This window comes from Bombyx mori, chromosome 5 (assembly GCF_030269925.1).
Source record: "Bombyx mori chromosome 5, ASM3026992v2".
Taxonomy (NCBI): Eukaryota; Metazoa; Arthropoda; class Insecta; order Lepidoptera; family Bombycidae; genus Bombyx; species Bombyx mori.
Window position 1 is genome coordinate 4,313,137 of NC_085111.1, and position 19,819 is coordinate 4,332,955.

At 35.7% G+C, this 19,819-nt stretch overlaps 1 long non-coding RNA gene and 1 other non-coding gene across 2 annotated transcripts in view; one reads left to right on the plus strand and one right to left on the minus strand.

Annotated features, from left to right (window-relative positions):
• Positions 1-336: 336 nt before the first annotated feature.
• LOC134198848 (uncharacterized) overlaps positions 337-19,819 on the minus strand; it is a 34,120-nt gene continuing 14,637 nt past the window's right edge. Inside the window, exons 3-4 of the long non-coding RNA XR_009973093.1 lie at positions 1,157-1,285; positions 337-654 (exon numbers count right to left, since the gene is read on the minus strand). This is a non-coding gene — a long non-coding RNA (uncharacterized LOC134198848). The remainder of the gene's footprint in view (positions 655-1,156; positions 1,286-19,819) is intronic.
• TRNAV-AAC (transfer RNA valine (anticodon AAC)) lies at positions 19,130-19,202 on the plus strand. Its single transcript has one exon. It is a non-coding gene; the product is annotated as a tRNA-Val (tRNA).

Genomic DNA, 19,819 nt, shown 5'->3' on the forward strand with positions numbered 1-19,819 from the left:
TTTTAAATAACCGATAATTGATTTATATCTTAATCTTTTTTTTACGAGTACACATTATTTTTTATGTTTTTGTTTTAGTTGTACATATTTAAATAACAATACTAGTAAAGCTTTTTTTATTGCTTAGATGGGTGGGAGAGCTCACAGCCACCCTGGTGTTGCTAAGTGGTTACTCGAGCCCACATACATCTACAACGTAAATGCGCCACCCACCTTGAGATATAAGTTCTAAGGTCTCAAGTATAGTTACAAGTTAAAGTCCAATGGGTATGTCTTCGATATTATTTTATGTGCATAAAATCCATTAAAATCGTTTGATTAATGATAATACTTAAAATGATTTATTTATATGTTTTATTTATATACTCAAAATATTTACTTCATACGTAAAAGGATTTGAAGCTGGCAATATTTTTCCCGCAAAAATAAAAATCCTTGTTTTTTCAATAGAGTTACTTGTTTTAAACTACTTATTGTAAACTATAGTGGCGCTTATTTGCAAGAAAGTAAATGCATATTTATTTATGACAAAATTAATGCACTAAGTATTTTTTCTATAATCTATTGTCCGCTTTGGGCCTAAAATGGGCCATCCCCTTTCGAAGGTTGACTCATACTTCTAATAATGAGTCATATCTTCTAATAATTCTTTTTCTGTAACAAACAGGGAAGGTCTCATTGCACCTATTAATATCCCGGTACACAAACATTTTACTAATACCAAGCTTATGGAGAGTTTTAAAAATTGCATTTGGCTCCATGCCTACTTTGTGTAATGCAATCACAGCGATTCGGTTCTCTTTATCACCCCACTCCATTTTAATATCGTAAAATATTGTACAATGTATTGGCGCCAAAATGAGAAAACTCAATGAGCAATCATATAAAAATGACAGATTCCAAATTCAAATGTAATTATTTATTTTTAATTGTAACAGTATTTATGGCCAGACTAAGTATATATTTTATAGCTATAGTTGAACTGGAAGAAAAATCAAGGAGTTTAATTTTTTTATATTGTTTCAACTATCATTGTTGTTCTATGTAAATAAAGTACAATTTCGTTTGTTCGTACCGCAATTAGATCGTACTCATTACCTTAAATTACATTACATAATAAAGTATTATAATATCGTGGATAAGCTGGTCTGCTTACTTTAGGCGGATAATGTTCTTCCGGATTTCCTTGAGGCAAATCAACAATACCTTCTTCATTGAAAGACTGTCTCAAGGACAGAAGTAAAATCCTATGTACTGAGCGGCTTCTTCCTCCTCCCCACAGCACCTGTAGATTTGAATAACGCAACTTATGTATGTGCTCACACCGCGCACTGGCAGAATAGAACTTCATAGATCTATTAAAAATATGTTTTTTTTTTTTTTTTTTATTGCTTAGATGGGTGAACGAGCTCACAGCCCACCTGGTGTTAAGTGGTTACTGGAGCCCATAGACAACTACAACGTAAATGCGCCACCCACCTTGAGATATAAGTTCTAAGGTCTCAGTATAGTTACAACGGCTACCCCACCCTTCAAACCGAAACGCATTACTGCTTCACGGCAGAAATAGGCAGGGCGGTGGTACCTACCCGTGCGGACTCACAATAGGTCCTACCACCAGTGATTACGCAAATTATAATTTTGCGGGTTTGATTTTTATTACACGATGTTATTCCTTCACCGTGGAAGTCAATCGTGAACATTTGTTAAGTACGTATTTCATTCGAAAAATTTGTACCCGCCTGCGGGATTCGAACACCGGTGCATCGCAACAACGAATGCACCGGACGTCTTATCCTTTAGACCACGACGACTTAGTACAAGTACAAATAGTATTGAAAGTTCTATGTTTCATTTAATATTCCTGCTAGGCAAAGTTGCTTTTATCGAGGATCTTGAGCGCGGCGACCGAATCATGAAATTCCGTAACGAAAAAAACCTAACTCCCCTCACTCCGCCTACCATGTAGCTCGCGTTCAACACATTCACACTTTGCGCTTGTGTAGTGTTTTTGTAAATAAGCGCGTGGCGTGACGTCACACTGCATGCGCATCATGAAAAGTCTGCCCATCTCTCTCTCGCGCGGTCTAGCTTATGAGTGTGAAGGGGACAATTAATGTTTTGCTTTTATTAATTTATAATATAGCGTGTCTTGCTTTATTATTATTTAATATTAAATTATCATTGTCTAATTATTTTTGCATAACTTGAAAAAAATGCTATGCAATAGCTTTACCGCGGCAGTTCCCGAGTGCCACACGTTTTTTTTTGTTGTTAATACTGCATTTTTCGTTCTTATCGAAAACGGAGCATGCGTTTTCCGCGATCGATTTTTTATGAATAGAATTTATAACAAAGAATAACACAATCATTTAAGCCACTTTGAATATGACTTAAATCCAAATCTGGAATCACTGTTCGGAAATTAGTCAATAATAAACAAGAAATCTGACAACATTTTCCGTTCGATCAACAACTAAACAAAGTAAACGATTGATCAATATTTTACAAGAATTAATCAAAATTATTTTCAGTACTTTCAAGGACTTCATTCAATAACACAAGTTGGAGGCGGAAACGGAAATCGTTTGGTACAAACTTACCAGAAAAATATTCTAAATTGACATTTATTTAATACTAGCCGACCCGGCAGACTTCGTAGTGCCTTAATCGATAAATAAAATACCTAATCTTTTGTATAAAATAAACTTAAAACAAACAAAATCAAAGAAAAAACAAAATTGTTATTTTTATTTAATTCTGAGCATTTTCATATTTATCTACCTTTTAAACCTTCTCTGGACTTTCACGAATAATTCAAGACCAAAATTAGCCAAATCGGTCCAGCCGTTCTCGAGTTTTAGCGAGACTAACGAACAGTAATTCATTTTTATATATATAGATACAAGTTTTTTTTGTCTACAAAATAACTGAGATCATAATTATATTAGATCCTGTAAAATTTACTGCCTCACCGTCAAAGAAGCTGTGCCAGTAACATCGTATAATTACAAAAACTGCGCATTTCATTGTTATTAGACGATGATAATAATATCACTTCACTATGTATGTCGTTCGTGTACACACATTCGTTAGGTTAGTTAATAGTTGTTGGTTTTTTCACAACCAAAACAAATGCCTTTAACGGAGTTGTAAACCGTAACAAAAAATGTAAAATTCTCTATTAATCTCATTTCTAACCGTTTCGCCGGATTTTGCGAATCGTAGACTTAATTACCGCGCGCGCGCATCCCTCCGTGTGGGCGCGTGTTGCTAAACGCTAGTGCGTATCGCGATAAAATGACGCAAATTGTGAAATGTAATGCGTGCAATATAGTGATCGACGAAATGCTATCGTACATTCAAAATAAGGTGTCGGTGATAGATGAGGAAACGTTAGTGCGAATTTGTATAACGTCATTCTCAGCTGAGGAAATCAGTAAGTCGAAAACGTTATTGTTTGATTCCGTGTCTGTGGGCAGGTTGAAAATTAAGCGCAAAAACAAGGGTAAAGAAGAACGAGATCTCGTGGACATTGTGAATGTTTTTAAATCTATGGAACCTGATCTTTTCCCGATTTACGTTGCGAGAGATCTGGACAGATTACCACCCCTAGTTTATGACCATTTTGATTGTAGTAAGATATTAAAAGACTTACTAAAAGTTCAAACTGAAATTAACGATCTAAAGGCGACATATGTGACAAAAAATGAATTAAGCGATCTAAAAACTGAACTATTGTTATTGAAAAATAACTCGTTAACTCCTTCAGTATCGAATGTAAACACAAAGCGAGGGGGATGGATGTTGGATAGCGATCCTGTTGGACTCATTAATATGAGCAATTCTTCGTTATCTGAAACCAATAATATCAATATTGGGAATGAAAGTACCAAAATAGGATACGAAAATAATTCGAAACAGTGCAAAGATATTTCGTACAAAGGCACAATGAGGGTAGATACGAAACAAAACGAGTGTGAATCAGCTGTGTGTCAACAGTCGTTATTATCAAAACCGGTCAGCGATGGCGAACTACGTGTAGCGGGGATAAAGAGGCCTACGCACACAAGTGAAACTCCAGTGCCCGCGACGGCAACTGATCGTGGGCCGACAAATCAGATGATCACAACACAATTAGTTAAAGGTAGCGAGCCATCAGATAATGATAATGATAACGGATGGCAGAGGGTATCTAAACGCCGAAAACCTATCAAATACAGATATATAGGCAAGGCAGGCAGTTGCAGAGATAACGAAGGAAAATTCAAAGCCGTGGACAAAAGAGTGACCATTTTTATCACTAAAATACATAAAGATACAACAGAAAATGACATAATCGATTATGTGTACAGAAAAACACAAGAAACTATTATTTTAGAGAAAATCTCTTTTGCATTCGAGAGTGACTATAAAGCTTATAAATTCCATGTTTTAGAACACAAATCGTCCATATTCCTAGATAGCAACCTATGGCCACAGGGTATTATATTTAGGAAATTTGTGAACTTCAAAGGGAAAAAACAAAAAAATACGAACGGTGACATCAACGCTGTGATCGGTACCAATACATCTCAATAATGAATAGCAGCGGTTCTATTTATAATATAGTTAGTTTCAACTGCAAAGGAGTGAAACGATCTGTGGAACATGTAAGACAGCTGTGTCGGACGTCGGATATAATCGCGTTACAAGAGACGTGGTTATTGCCGGACGATTTACAGTTTCTCAGTGCCATTGATAGCGAATATGGCTGCACCGGGACTTCGGCCGTAGACACTGCGGCCGGGATACTCAGGGGGCGTCCATACGGAGGAGTGGCGCTACTATGGAAGAAAAGTATCTTTCAAAATGTGTCGATAGTGCAGTGTGATAACGCGCGTGTGTGTGCTATAAAAGTAACAATAGATCAGAGATCGTTATTGGTGTTCAGTATTTACATGCCTACGGATAATGCAGTGAACCTAACGGAGTTCATGGATTGCCTCAGCCTGATGAGCGCTATTATTAGTAACGAAAATATCGAATCAGTGTATATACTCGGCGATTTTAACGCCCATCCTAATGAACCTTTCTACAGGGAGTTGGCATGTGTCTGTGGGGAATTAGGATGGACTTGTGCGGACGTTGAACTATTAGGTGTAAATTCAGACACGTATAGTTTTATTAGTGAGGCGAATGGGTCCAGACGTTGGCTGGACCACTGTGTAGTCACGAAGTCAGCTATGCAGACCATTGTCAATACGTATATACTGTATGATGTCTTGTGGTCTGACCACTTTCCAGTAGTAGCACAGTGTGATTTTAACACTATAAAACCGAAATTTAATAATGTTACTCAATTGTGTAGTACTGTGCGATGGGGGGACAGAAAACCTGAGCAAATTGAATTTTATCATAAGATATGTCATGATAAACTGAGACAGATAGATTTTCCTGGCATTCTAAGTGATTGTTGTGATTGTGTTTGTAGTAATTCTGACCATAGACACATTTTAGATAAAATGTATCATGATATTGTTGACGTACTATGTCAAGCGGCTAGCGACAGTTATTCCCGTAGCAGATTTAATTGTAAAAAACCTGTTATTGGCTGGAATCGATATGTTAGTGATGCTCACGGGGAGGCGAGGTGTAAGTTTAATCTATGGGTGTGGCATGGTAAGCCGAGGTCGGGTCGTGTTTGGAAAGAAATGCAAGAGAGTAGGAAAATTTTTAAATCACGTCTGAAATGGTGTCAAAACCACAGCGAGCAGTTAAGAATGGATATACTCGCGTCTCATCACTCCAAGCACGATTTTCACAGCTTCTGGAAATCTACCACTAAACTTAATGGTAAACCAGGCCTGCCCGTGAGCGTCGGTGGCATAAGTGATCACGATGGCATCACGAATATGTTTAGGGAACACTTTGCGGTTAGTTCGCCATTGGGACCATCACAGTCAAGGTGTGTGGGTGATTCTCAGGGGCGGATAGTTACTGCTAGGTTTACGGCTAACGAAGTTAGAAAAGTTATTAACTCCATGTCACGGGGTAAGTCTCCGGGTCATGACGAGCTGAGCATAGAACACCTAAAGTATGCCGGTGTACACTTGCCCCGAGTCTTGGTTATGTTCTACAATTTATGTATAGGACACTCCTACTTGCCTGAGGAGATGTTGAAGACTGTGGTAGTGCCAATTGTGAAGAATAGGACCGGGGATATATGTGATAAAACCAATTACAGACCCATCTCGTTAGCAACTATCATAGCGAAAGTGCTTGACAGTTTGCTTAACATACAACTTGATAAATATCTTCAGATACATGATAACCAGTTTGGTTTTAAATCAGGAATGTCTACAGAAATAGCCGTATTGTGTTTAAAGCAGACTGTCAAGTACTATACTGATCGAAAAACTCCAATTTTTGCCTGTTTCCTCGATTTATCAAAGGCATTCGACCTGGTTTGTTATGACATCTTATGGCAAAAACTGAATAATACTAAAATGCCGAAAGAACTAGTACAGATATTCAAATATTGGTACGCCAACCAGCTGAACGTGGTACGATGGTCGGGTGTCTATTCGAGGCCATACGGGATGGAGTGCGGGGTGAGGCAAGGGGGGTTGACCTCGCCCAAGCTCTTCAACCTGTATGTGAATGCTCTAATCGAGGAGCTCAGCAGTACTCATGTCGGCTGCCATATTGATGAAATATGTCTCAACAATATCAGTTATGCTGATGACATGGTGCTGCTGAGTGCGTCGGCCTGTGGGCTGTCTAAGCTGCTTGGCATATGTGAAAGCTATGCTCTAAGTCACGGTCTGGTGTATAATACAAAGAAAAGTGAGTGTATGGTGTTTCAGGCCAGAGGCAGGTGTCTGGATAACATTCCCTCCGTCAAACTGAATGGTACGCCACTGCGCAGAGTAGACAAGTTTAAATACCTAGGACACTTTGTAACCTCTGACCTGAGGGATGATACAGACATTGAGCGGGAGCGGAGAGCGCTGTCTGTAAGAGCTAATATGATTGCCCGCAGGTTCGCTCGGTGTTCGCGGGATGTCAAAATCACTCTATTTAGAGCGTTTTGTACGTCCTTCTATACGTGCAGCCTGTGGGTGTTCTATAGTCAAAAGCAGTACAGCGCCTTACGCGTCCAATACAACAATGCGTTCAGGGTGTTGTTGGGGCTGCCTCGGTTCTGTAGCGCGTCGGGAATGTTCGCCGAGGCACGAGTCGACTGTTTCTTTACGACCATGCGGAAAAGATGCACATCCCTGATTGGCCGGGTCCGGGTCAGCCCTAACAGCATCCTGAAGGCATTAACAGACCGTTATGACTGTCGGTACTTGAACCATTGTACCATGGTTCACTTGCGGACTAAATAATATTAGTAATAATAATGGTTGGTTCGAAGTAGGTATCAGTGGAATGGAATATTTGAAATGTATTCAACTGATAGCTACTTTTAATAAATGTATATTTTTTATTTGATTGGTTTTGTTAATGTTAAGTATATTTCAATGATACTATGTACACATATGGACTTATTGTTGTCTGAAATAAAATAAATCATTCATTCATTCATTCATTCATTACAAATAACATAACAAAATAGACGGCAGTCAGTCAGTGAGAGCAAAACTATTCGGTATTCAAAACGTCACAAATAACACTAATAAAAGAAATAAACGCAAGATGAAGTGGTAATTTCAGCGTAAAAAAAATCGCTTCAGCTTTTCATTTGAGGCATACTCTCAGTCTCCCTTTCCCCGGGATCAAGCGCGGAATCGGGAACGTAACTCGATCATATTGTAACATGATTACACCGGGGTTTTGAGTACTTCGCTATGGAAGCTTTTATCTGTAATAGCAAGTAATATTCGAGATTTTTTGTCGTTTCTTTTAAAAGCATTTACTTTTAAGCTTGATAGATGTTAAAAGATTTAAAGTAGTTTCTTCACGTTTTGTAAATCGTAGTTTTAATTTAAACTACGTTTACGATTTAATTTTTTCCGTTTTTATTATTATTATTATTATTATTATTATATTATTTTTGTCCTTTCGAGTACTTTATAGTTTTTAACGCCAGAGTCGTGAAAGTGGTTTATTATTATTAAAAAAAAATGCAGGTAGCTGACGATTTTTTAATTGAAATATTGAGAACTAACGGACGTAGTATTGTTATTGTGTATTTTTTTATTCGACATTGATAAAAAATTATCTTACTGCCCACCAAATGCTGAGTTGCTGACCGTCGCTGTTGGATTCTGCGATATTGTCAAGATTTAAAGCGTCGCTTAAAGAACATTACGGAAAATGTCCTCGCTGTATGGTACGTGTCAATGAAGCTCTTGGGAATAAAAAAGAAACGGTGAGTGAACGCAGTGGATTTGGATAGTAGGAAAAACTCCGATGGCGTAGAAGTCCCACATAATCCGATCCGTTTCCTCATCAGCCATTCCCCCCCGTAAAACAAAAACTCCGCTAACATGCACTAAGTATGTGGCGGTAGTGATAGGCGAAGACAGAATCAACCCAAAAAATCAGACTAGATAGAACTAGATTCTTATTTAAATATTATACTATTGAAATGAAATATGGGATTTGGAGCCGCCGGCTTTCATCTTGAACTGCGATCTCTCTTTGTATATTAAAATCTATTTTTCCAGCCTACTACTTTTATATTCACGATTGAATTTCCAAAACGGTGAAACAAATTGCTATTAAAATTAAATCTATCTATCTATATATAAAAATGAATTGCTGTTCGTTACTCTCGCTAAAACTCGAGAATGACTGGACCGATTTGGCTAATTTTGGTCTTGAATTATTTGTGGAAGTCCAGAGAAGGTTTAAAAGGTAGATGATAAATATGAAAATGCTCGGAATTAAATAAAAATAACAATTTTGTTTTCCCTTTGTTGTGTCTCCCGTCGGACAAGTTTCGGTCTTTTATTTATCGATTGAGGCACTACGAAGTCTGCCGGGTCAGCTAGTAGGTAGGTACCTTATAAATAAAATAAATGTTCAACACCATTTCAATTGCCGAAATTAAACAAGCATTTAAAAAGCACCACACCCTCTGTTTGCGAAGGAAGGCATAAATAAAACAGTACTGTAACGTTTCAAACTAAAAACCGTTATTTGCGCGGAGTGGGAAGTTGGAACCGGATGTAGCAGTCTGCTGCAGGGGTCTGCGTCGAGTCGAGATATTCAGCACTTCCGGACCTCGGACAGGGATGGCGAAAATGAATACGTCTGACGATTGAAAATATCGTATTGAACTCTGAATGGTGTTTTGTTCAATACTGTATTGACGCTTTATATGACGGTACTTACACCAAATTTACCTACAAAATTGCTGTATACATAATTATTTGAGACTAGCTGACCCGGCAGACTTTGTAGTACCTAAATCGATAAATAAAAGACCTAAGCCTTTGTATAAAATAAACTTAAAACAAACAAAATGAATCCGTCCGACGGGGGCCGCATCAAAGAAAAAACAAAATTGTTATTTTTATTTAATTCCAAGCATTTTCATATTTATCTACCTTTTAAACCTTCTGTGGACTTACACAAATAATTCAAGACCAAAATTAGCCAAATCGGTCCAGCCGTTCTCGAGTTTTAGCGAGACTAACGAACAGCAATTCATTTTTATATAAATAGATTTATCAGCTTCAATAAACGTGTTTTTTATTTATTTAAAACTGATGAAAAACTTAGCGTAAACTTCTTTAACACCGTCCTGATTTAACATTCGATGAAATCAAATGACATTCGACTCAAAATAGACAATCATATTCATCTTTTGGGCTTAGAATAGATGAAGATGAGATAGAATTACTCCTGAAAACTTCACTACTCCTATACGTTGTTATTAAGCAGTCCAGACCACATCGTCCGAAGATACGATTTACTTATTTGTTACGGGTCAAGCATGTATATCAGTTTTTAGTTGGAGCCTCTCAAAAGTTCCAGACATGATTAAAACTTCATTGTCCACGAATCATCCGTATCCATGGATTACTTTACACTTTGGAAGTTATAAATATTATGGTATGTACAAAATAGATATTGTTATTGTTGAAATTATACACAAAATCGTCATAGTAAAAACAATAGAATAACAATGTCACTTTTGTTTAAATATACAGAGTAAGTATTTTATTACAAGCAGACGAGTTAAATTAATTATAATGTAAAAAACATACATAGTAGTGTCTAAGCCCGGGGGCTCCCAATTCGTCATACGACAGTGAAAATCAAAAGCGAATCTGCAACTAATTATAGTGTCGAGTCAACCGAAGAAGTCATAAAAATTAAAGGACGTGTCGTTTGGATTAGAATAAATAAAATATATTTTTAATATTATACTAGCTGACCCGGCAGACTTCGTAGTGCCTCAATCGATAAACAAGACTTTTGTATAAAATAAGCTTAAAACAAACAAAAGGAATCCGGCCGACGGGGGACACGTCGAATGAAAAACAAAATTGTTATCTTTAATTCCTTCCGAGCATTTTCATATTTATCTACCTTTTAAACCTTCTCTGGACAAATAATTCAAGACCGAAATTAGCCAAATCGGTTCAGCCGTTCTCGAGTTTTAGCGAGACTAACGAACAGCAATTCATTTTTATATATAGAGATATTATTATGGCAGCTTAAAAAAAGTTAAAACAAATTATTCAATACGCATTTAAAAAACAAAAATTTACAAAGTTGATCTATAACCATATCCTGAGTCTACTTCTGAATCAGTTGCAGGTGTTTTGGGTACACACAGAATCGATGATCATATGTCAGCCTTTGTAGTTATTTTCATATAAAGCAAAATACAATGTCATATAAGAAGGTGTAAACATGATTAAAAACGAGTTGCAATAATAGAACAAAACCTTTACGACTTATTTTCCTATTCACGTGCTATTCCGTGAATTCGTTGAACCACTCAAAAGTTTCAATATAAATGCAAAAATACAAGATACATTTTCTTTATATTTTAAAAATCTAATATCGTCTATGTAAATATAGAAATATCATTTTCACGGACGGAAATTTTCAATGGTCAATTCGACGTTCAGCGTCCGGTCTAGGTGATATTGAGTTACGTGATTCTACGTGAGGACGTGCAAGCGAACGGAGTTATATGTATGAAATATTCGTGCTAAAATAGGTTTTTAAAAAAACGATGCTCTAAAAAATCAAGTCCTTGGATCAACAATCGTGGATATGAATTGTTGTATTGTAATAGTTGTAGGCGGTAAAGCGCATTATAGACACACCCATCCTGCCTATTTCTGTACTTTTGGGTGTTGATGACGTACCATCCGGTTACCGTTCTCGTCGAACTCGTCGCAAGCGACGAGTTCCGGATGGTACGTCAACTAACCCATAGACGCAGCCCACTGAATTTCTCGCCCGATCTTCTCAGTAGGTCGCGTTTCCGATCCGGTGACAGATTCTATGAAGCACTGCTCTTGCTAGGGCTAGTGTTAGCAATGCCTCCAGGTTTGAGCCCCGAGAGCTCATCTAAGCATTAGGGTTACACTGATATAGATGTTTAATGAAACAGCAGCAGCAAAAAAACAGAAGTGAATTAGTAAGCTTAAATACAGCATATTTACTATTAAAATATTAAGAGTGCATTTTAAATGTTTCAGTTTTGGCAGGCTTTTTGTCTATTTTGTCTATTAATTATTATACTTTATGTTGTGAACGCTGCTTATGGCTGCAATTGCTTAGCCGCCACACAGCCATACCTTCTGATATGAAAATAACACAGCCGTTAAATAATACAATCGAGACTTTGACTCTTGTCTCAAAACGGGTAATACATCGATCTTAATTCTAAGTTATTCATAATGTAAATTCAATTTTTCTTAACAATTAAATAATGCATATGATAAAAAAATAATATTAATTCCATTCATAAAATTATATTACGCAAGGCATGTTTAATAATTTTTTATGTAACCAGTCAAACTAATATTAATAATTTACGATTTGCTGAGACATTATGTTTTTGGTAAACAAATGGGGCGTTGATTATTAGTTATATCTTTTGCGCTAACAATGACACATTTGCTACTATTTAACCACTAAGAACAAATGTCAAAATAATTCATATACAATTAATAGATTTACGCAAAACACCATCAAAATTTATCACGACGAAAAATTCAAGATAGATCAAACGTATCATAGAGGTCAAGTAAATAATCGTATGTGCTGATACGACCCTCGTCAGCTACGCGTGGTAGTGACAGGTTAAATACAGTAAAACGCCGCGCCTGTATACATCCTAATGACGTGTTTACAGAGTCCTGGTACAGTCGAGTCGGTGGTAAACAACTATAATATACACATACATACGTGGTTAGTCAAATATATGTAGAATGATATAAATAAGTCTTGATGTCAGAATTCTTCTACTTTTTTTTGCTAAAATCGTTTTGTACGGATACGCATTGTTTATGTCACCAATTCCATCAATCAAAGATGGCATTCCTGTCCGCGCAGTTTTTGTGCGTGACATAGATTAATAAACAGTCTATGACGCCTAAGTTGTATCAATTTCCATAGTTGTTTTTCTTTTATTATTAACTAACTAACCAAGCCAACTATGTATTTATCAAAATTGCAAATGCAAATTTTGTACTGAAACAATACTAACTGAGAGAAAACATTCTTAAATATATGACTTTGGCTCTGAGCAAACTATTTTTAAGACGAAATAAACAAAAAAAAAACACGCTAGATTCTTCTATACAAAAGTAAATAAGAATTCGGCTTTAGTATCGATTCGGCCAAACAAACTGTTTATTATCTCTAATCCGACCGCATAATACAATTTATGCCACGCCTTGCACAATCGTAACAGCCAGAAACGAAAACCCTTTTTTATATCGAAAGAAATACGGAAGAAGTGATGTGCCGCAGTCCAACTTCAGCTTCAGTTTGTTTTCGAATTTGTTTGAAATTGATTTCATCTATTGCATACATAGACAATAGCGTCGTAATCTATGGAATCCGGTGGCTATGAAATGGCACTACGGAATACAGCACTTAACATCCGATAGGCCACAAGTTACTCTATATTTGAGTCGACTATTATCAAAGCCGGCAATGTGACTTTTGGACAATTATTGGTAAATCAGAAAAACGAATTATTGACTTTGTATTCCATTGGCAGTCACAAAACTCTTCTGAACGACATCTTAGATAAATAACAGGTAAAGTATTAACCTTTATTTAATGCAGGTTTTGAACCGAATTCTTTGAAGGAGACGATTATATTCAAACAAATCTGTATTGACATATCAATAACATTTTTTTGTCCAAATGCACAGATTGCCACCTTTGATAATAGACGACTCATTTATAGGAAAATTAAAATGGCGTTGGCAATAGTTGTTAGCAAAAATGATAATTAAAATTTCAGTAAATTTTTATTCATAGCTTTCGAAATATCCTGATTCACAGACGAGTTTCAATTTTTCTTACCCTATTCGTTTATTATAACAAAAAAAAAACCGCTAAATGTGCTTACGAACGAACAACATTTGATTTTTTGCTTATTAAGAAATGGACTTTTTAGCGTGTGAATAAGTTCAAACTTTAGTAGTAACAAACATATCAGAACCAAAGTACACGGTTTCACTCGCGTCATTCAATATCCACTGATATCTCATTTTGCCGGGCGAATAGACGCGAGAACGGATAGCGATATGGGTCTTAAGAACTTTTGCTTGTGGTACAAACGGATCAGACTTTTGGAGTATTTTACTCGCAAGAAAAATGGTTTTATTGCTAGAAAAGTCGTTACACAAAGCCGTTGGCGCTTTGATTTCTCAAAATGGTTGGCGTTATTGTATTTGTTTCAGTTGATCAAAAAGTATGCTTCTACAGCGAGCCGTAGATAGTCTTGATTTCACGATTTTCATGCTAATTATCCTTTCACATATTTTATCTGTTCCGGTCAAAGATATAAAAATTCATAATCACTCGCATCGAAATGAATTTTATGAAATCACTTTACTTCAAATGTGGGACGTATAAATCTGAATCGTTGGAAAATAAATAAAAACCCCGTTCTACACTGTCACCTCGAATCCACTTTCAATTAACGTGTCCAGAGAAGCGTTAACGCCGAGCCCGCCCTACACCGCGTGTGGTGTAAAGTTCGGTGCACACTTCGAACTCTCTGAATCAAATATATTAAACTAATATTTTAATTAATATCGAGTGAGGTTTTAACAAAAAACAGATCAGTAGAATGAACTTAGTCATAAAAAAGACACATATATATTAGTTGATATTTGAATGACAGCAGATACCCTGCTATCTATTACAATATAATATTATCTGTATTTGGATTAAGTGATATGGCTCCTACTATACGTAACGAGCTAGTGCTAAAGAACGATTTCTACGCGAAATTATTGGCGTCATTGTGTAAACGAATGAGGAGGTACGATCATTCAGCATTGTTTTGCCAAAAAGAAATCATGGAAACCAGCTTGAAGGATCATACAGCAATTAAGCATTACAATGGACCTATCGAGCTTACGTCTCTAGGTAAATAGAGGTTCTAGTATTAGTAGTAGAGCTTCTCCACCACGAGAGTAATACATTAATCTGCCAATTGAAATAAAAAATTATCTTAGCCGTTGCATTTATTACTTTAACAAACATGAAAAACGGCAATTTAATTCTTATAAGACTACTATACGAATAATAGTATTTGATAGTATGTACGAGCCCTAATAAATGACACCCGCCCTACGTTATTCAAATATCTCTCAGACGGGGAAGGATGCTAATTACGCAGCCTAGGGTGTCTATAGACTATTGAATGTCTACTTCCTGTTTTAGTTGAGGGAGGACTTCTGATTTGGTTTAATAAGTTTAAATTGATTTTGAAGTTTGGCGAACGAGGAGAACAATGATGCCAATGATCGCGTATTTTTTTCGATACTTTATCTTTGTTGATACGATAGTTATATATAGTGTATATAGCTGAGTGTTAGAGTTTAGAGAGAGTGTACCTTATTACATAGCAAACTAAGCTCAAAATACAAATATACACCTTGACATACGTACATATGCAAAGATAAATTTTTGTATTTTTGTTTGTGTTTGCGTTGATATTTCAAGGAAGATTCTTTTTATAACACCGAAGACATAATATTATTATGACAGTTTAGATATAATTTTGCAATTTCCACAATAAAGCATTATAGTGATTTTTTTTATATTGCCCTTGTTGGCAGACGAGTATACGGCCCACCTGATGGTGAGTGGTTACCGTCGCCCATGGACTTTAGCAATGCCAGAGGCAGAGCCAAGCGGCTGTCTACCGCTTAATACTCAACCGCTGCCTACCGCTTAATACTCAGTGTTTACCAAGAAGCAGAAAATAGACAAAGATTGAATTATCGGTTTTTTCGGTAAAAGATAATCGAATCATATAGAAAGTACATATGAAATTCCATTTCGGTATACCAAGAAATACAATAAGCACAATGCTACATTGAAATATGAAATACCATTTCCAAATACCAAGGGCTACACTAAGCACATTGCTACATTAATGATTGCAAATTTTATAACTACAGCGTGATTGAGAAGCACGCTTCATAGCACTCGGCTGTAGATTAAAATGCATATTCAGTAAAAGAAATAGTTTAAATAAAGAGAATGAAAACTGAAGATACCCGTGCTAGAAAATGATGTACAACACTATTATAATTTTTGAGTCAACGACACCGCGTTATTCCTTTATCAAATACATAACTTAATTCATACGTTTATAACAAACTCCGTAAATATTGTCGAAGCGGTCTTTGGTTCTCAAACTTCTGACTTCTCAAATAACCGACGCGTCCTGTCAAAACACGTTTCCTTAATATCCGCATTCAGACAAAAGCAACAACACGATCAAACGGTATAAACAAACTTCTCAAACGTACGTTATACGGCGGAGCCCACATTCAATTAAGTCGAGCAAGAGAGCGTTAACCACCGCGCACACATGTCCCCATAGACAATATGTATCGAAATATTTTGTCTTATGCTGAGATTATGTTTTAATGATTTCGCTTGTCAAAAATCTTAGCGGAATATCTTAGATGCATAAAATTCTCGAAACCAAAGTATAATATTCAAATGATATACTTTTATTTTATTTAGATAACCTGATGTTATGTGGTTACCGGAATAATCATCTACAACGTAAATGCCGCCACGTACCTTGAGATATGCGTTCTTAGGTCTCAGTTTTTACAGTACAACGACTGCGCCACCTTTCGAATCAAAAGGCATTAGTGCTTCACGGCAGAAATAGGCAGGGTGGTGCGTACCGTGCGAACTCACAAGTGTTCCTACCACCAGCGTAGCCTACATTTTACTACCTTACACAAATGTACTGATGACGATTCACTCCAGTTGCAGTTCGCGCAAGCAGATAGATACTATCGTAGTATCGATTTGCCTATTTCCGCCGCGTAACAGTCGCCTTCTTTGGTGTACAGAGTAGGAAAGCCGTTAAAGCCTGCGAACATAATTATATTCGAAATGAGTTATTCCGAATTCCGGACTTAATGAACTAAACGAATTAACAATAAACGAATAAACGATCTGAGATTTGAGATCATTTGCATAAAAAAATCATTTCGCATTTGTGTCGCAATTCACTTCTACTTTTAATGTTTTTTTCCTCTTGAAGAAATGCATTCTCAATACCCATCATTTTTGAATCAGTTCGAAACTAAAGTTAAGATTACAATATGTCTAATCTTGGCGTAGACAAGAAACAGGCAGAGTTTTAGACTAATTTTTAGATCCTATAAGTAAGTTAGAAAAGTGAAAATAACTATTGTTAAAAATTACGGATCTAAAACTCACTTAAATTTCAACTTATATAAAATATGTCTATTGATTTTAGTTTGGGGATTTTAATTAAATCGTTGAAGAAACAAAAACAATTTCTTTTTATTATATGAATCAGTAAGTACGTTTCAGATTTCGTTGACATTTTGAAATATTTTTCTCGAAATCATTTTAATATTATCAGTGTCTGTGGAAGAAGCGTAGGTAAATCTCAGTGGGCGTTTTAAAGCGATTTAATAGAATTAGTCCGGGGTCCCTGCGAGCTAAAAGCTCATTTATAATAACATTACTATCGTTTTCCTGCCGGCGAGCGAAGCTAAATCAATTACGCCGAGTTTCATACAGTTTCGTTTCCCTGATATAAGCATAATAACACTATAGCGCTTAATGACAACGTAGTCAATTTTATTTTGTTTAAAAAATTGCCGATTCCCGTCCCTGAAAGGGATATAATGATAATTTGACTGGTGGTAGGACCTCTAGTGAGTCCGCACGGGTAGGTACCACCACCTATTTCTGCCGTGAAGCAGTAATGCGTTTCGGTTTGAAGGGTGGGGTAACCGTTGTAACTATACTGAGACCTTAGAACTTATATCTCAAGGTGGGTGGCGCATTTACGTTGTAGATGTCTATGGGCTCCAATAACCACTTAACACCAGGTGAGCTGTGAGCTCGTCCACCCATCTAAGCAATAAAAAAAAAACCCCTTCGAAATTCGATTTTGGATTTCGACTTCAAAGAAAACACGTTCAGAAACGCGTACCTAATACCTTAAAATTTAAAGATATTTGTAATAAAGAAATTACGTTTTATTTAATAGTAATTTCAATGAAAGTGACAGAATGTGAAAGAGATAGAGCACAGTAAAATTCGAATGTTTCAAATTGATGGCTGAACAATGTCAATTCGTGGCACTGAAGATTGAAAAATTAAAAAGCTACATTGACCCACGCTCGAATCAAAATCGCGTTTTGTTCACTGTTGTCTCGCAACAAAAGCGGCATGTTTGAGGTGCTGAGGTGAAAAAAATATTTTAAACAAAGTACCTAAGTAGAGAAGAAAAAAGCAATACATTAATCCCGTGCCGCTACTGTGGCTAAGACGTAAACCAAACTCGAAACAGTTTTCAGTGAAGATGGACCTACAAAAAGTTTTTCCTTGTATCCACCATTAACTTAACGTTAAACAATAAATCCTCGAGACATTCCTTTGTTATTGTATTAACGGCCGTCTGGTGTAGTGGTAAGTGACATGGTCACTACACAAGGGTGTCGCGGGTTCGAATCCCGCCAAGGGAAGATATTTGTATCATAAATATAAAAAATGTCTTTTCCAGGGTTATGGATGTATATTAAATATATGTATGTGTATAATAAAAATATTACATTTATTTCCGTTATATGGTACCTGTAACACATGTTCTTTACGAACTTAGCACGGGACCAGTTAACGTGGCGTGATTGTTAGTAAATATTTATTTATTTATTATTTATTATAATTATTATTTTGCTTTCGTTTGTTTGAAATGAATTATTGTTTGTTTATTAATATTTCATTGATTGTTTATTGTTATGGACGGGATGTTTGGTAATGGAAAGACCATTCCTGAATGATTATCATAAATATATGTGAACATTTATTTTTTTAAACAGTAATGCAGCTTTAATAAATGTTTTGGGCTCAGTTTTACTCAATTCCCATTTACCCAAATATTATTATCGTGTCAGTTATTTTTTATAGACCTCATTGTAGGTTTCGACAATTTTGGTAATCTACTGAAATTGCTATCAAAATACAAACCAAGAATATCTAACTATGCCTAATAATTACATCTCGTGTAACTTTAAGACAATTGCTTCTATGATCGCCTTTTTTTAGTTATGGATTACCAATATGTAGATTGTAACTAATATTATATCTCCCAAAAACAATATAGTAGATTATATTATATTAGTAATAAAATGATAAGAACATTCGTCAAAACCAGCGCCATAGTGTATTTTATTAATAGTCCCACGAGGTGGTAAAAATATATGAATACATTCTACCTTATTGATGACATCAGCTAAAAGTGGAACTAAGTTACAGTTCAAGGTCTGTCTTTAATGACAATTTGTAAATTCAAATCTTTATCTTAATATAATATCATCATAATTAAAAACAGTTGCTTTAATGCATATTAAAAATAGAACATTTATTTTTGTATTAAGTAGTATACAGCTGTTTCATTCACTCCGTCAGCGTTTCCGTGGTGTAGCGGTTATCACATCTGCCTAACACGCAGAAGGTCCCCGGTTCGATCCCGGGCGGAAACATAGTTTTTGCATTTTGTTGAAAACTATTTGCGCCATACAAATTTTAATATACTAGAGGTCCCGCAGTAGTCAAAATTCGACTATAATTAATTGGAATTGTAAGTTTGTACACTATTATGATTGTATTTTATACTTTTATAATCACAATTTTCGCCAAGACTACACCATAAAAAATATTAACAAAGGCAAACAATATTTAATCTATTCTCAATTTGACAACAGACGCCAAGAACAAAAGTTTGACAATAAATAGTATGCATGCGTGTGTGTGTCAAATACATGGTATGTAGTGTGTGTAATGTTTTCTTTATTGATTTAATGTATATTTTATGCATTATTTAAAAAAAATATTAGCATTGTGCACTTCTTCTCTATATTCTCTATAAGTGTGGAAAATGTCATACTCCTCTGTTCGCGCAATTTTCGTAAAAAGGGATACAAAGTTTTTGCTTCACGTATTATTTTATTATATTATGCAAAATACATACACTAATAATCTTTGTTTATTTTTACAAATTATAAAATAGGACTAGTTTTTCGAATTGAAAACCACATTTAGACTTTAGCCTAATAAAAGTTGTATTTTTTATTAATTTACAATTTAAATTATATGAACG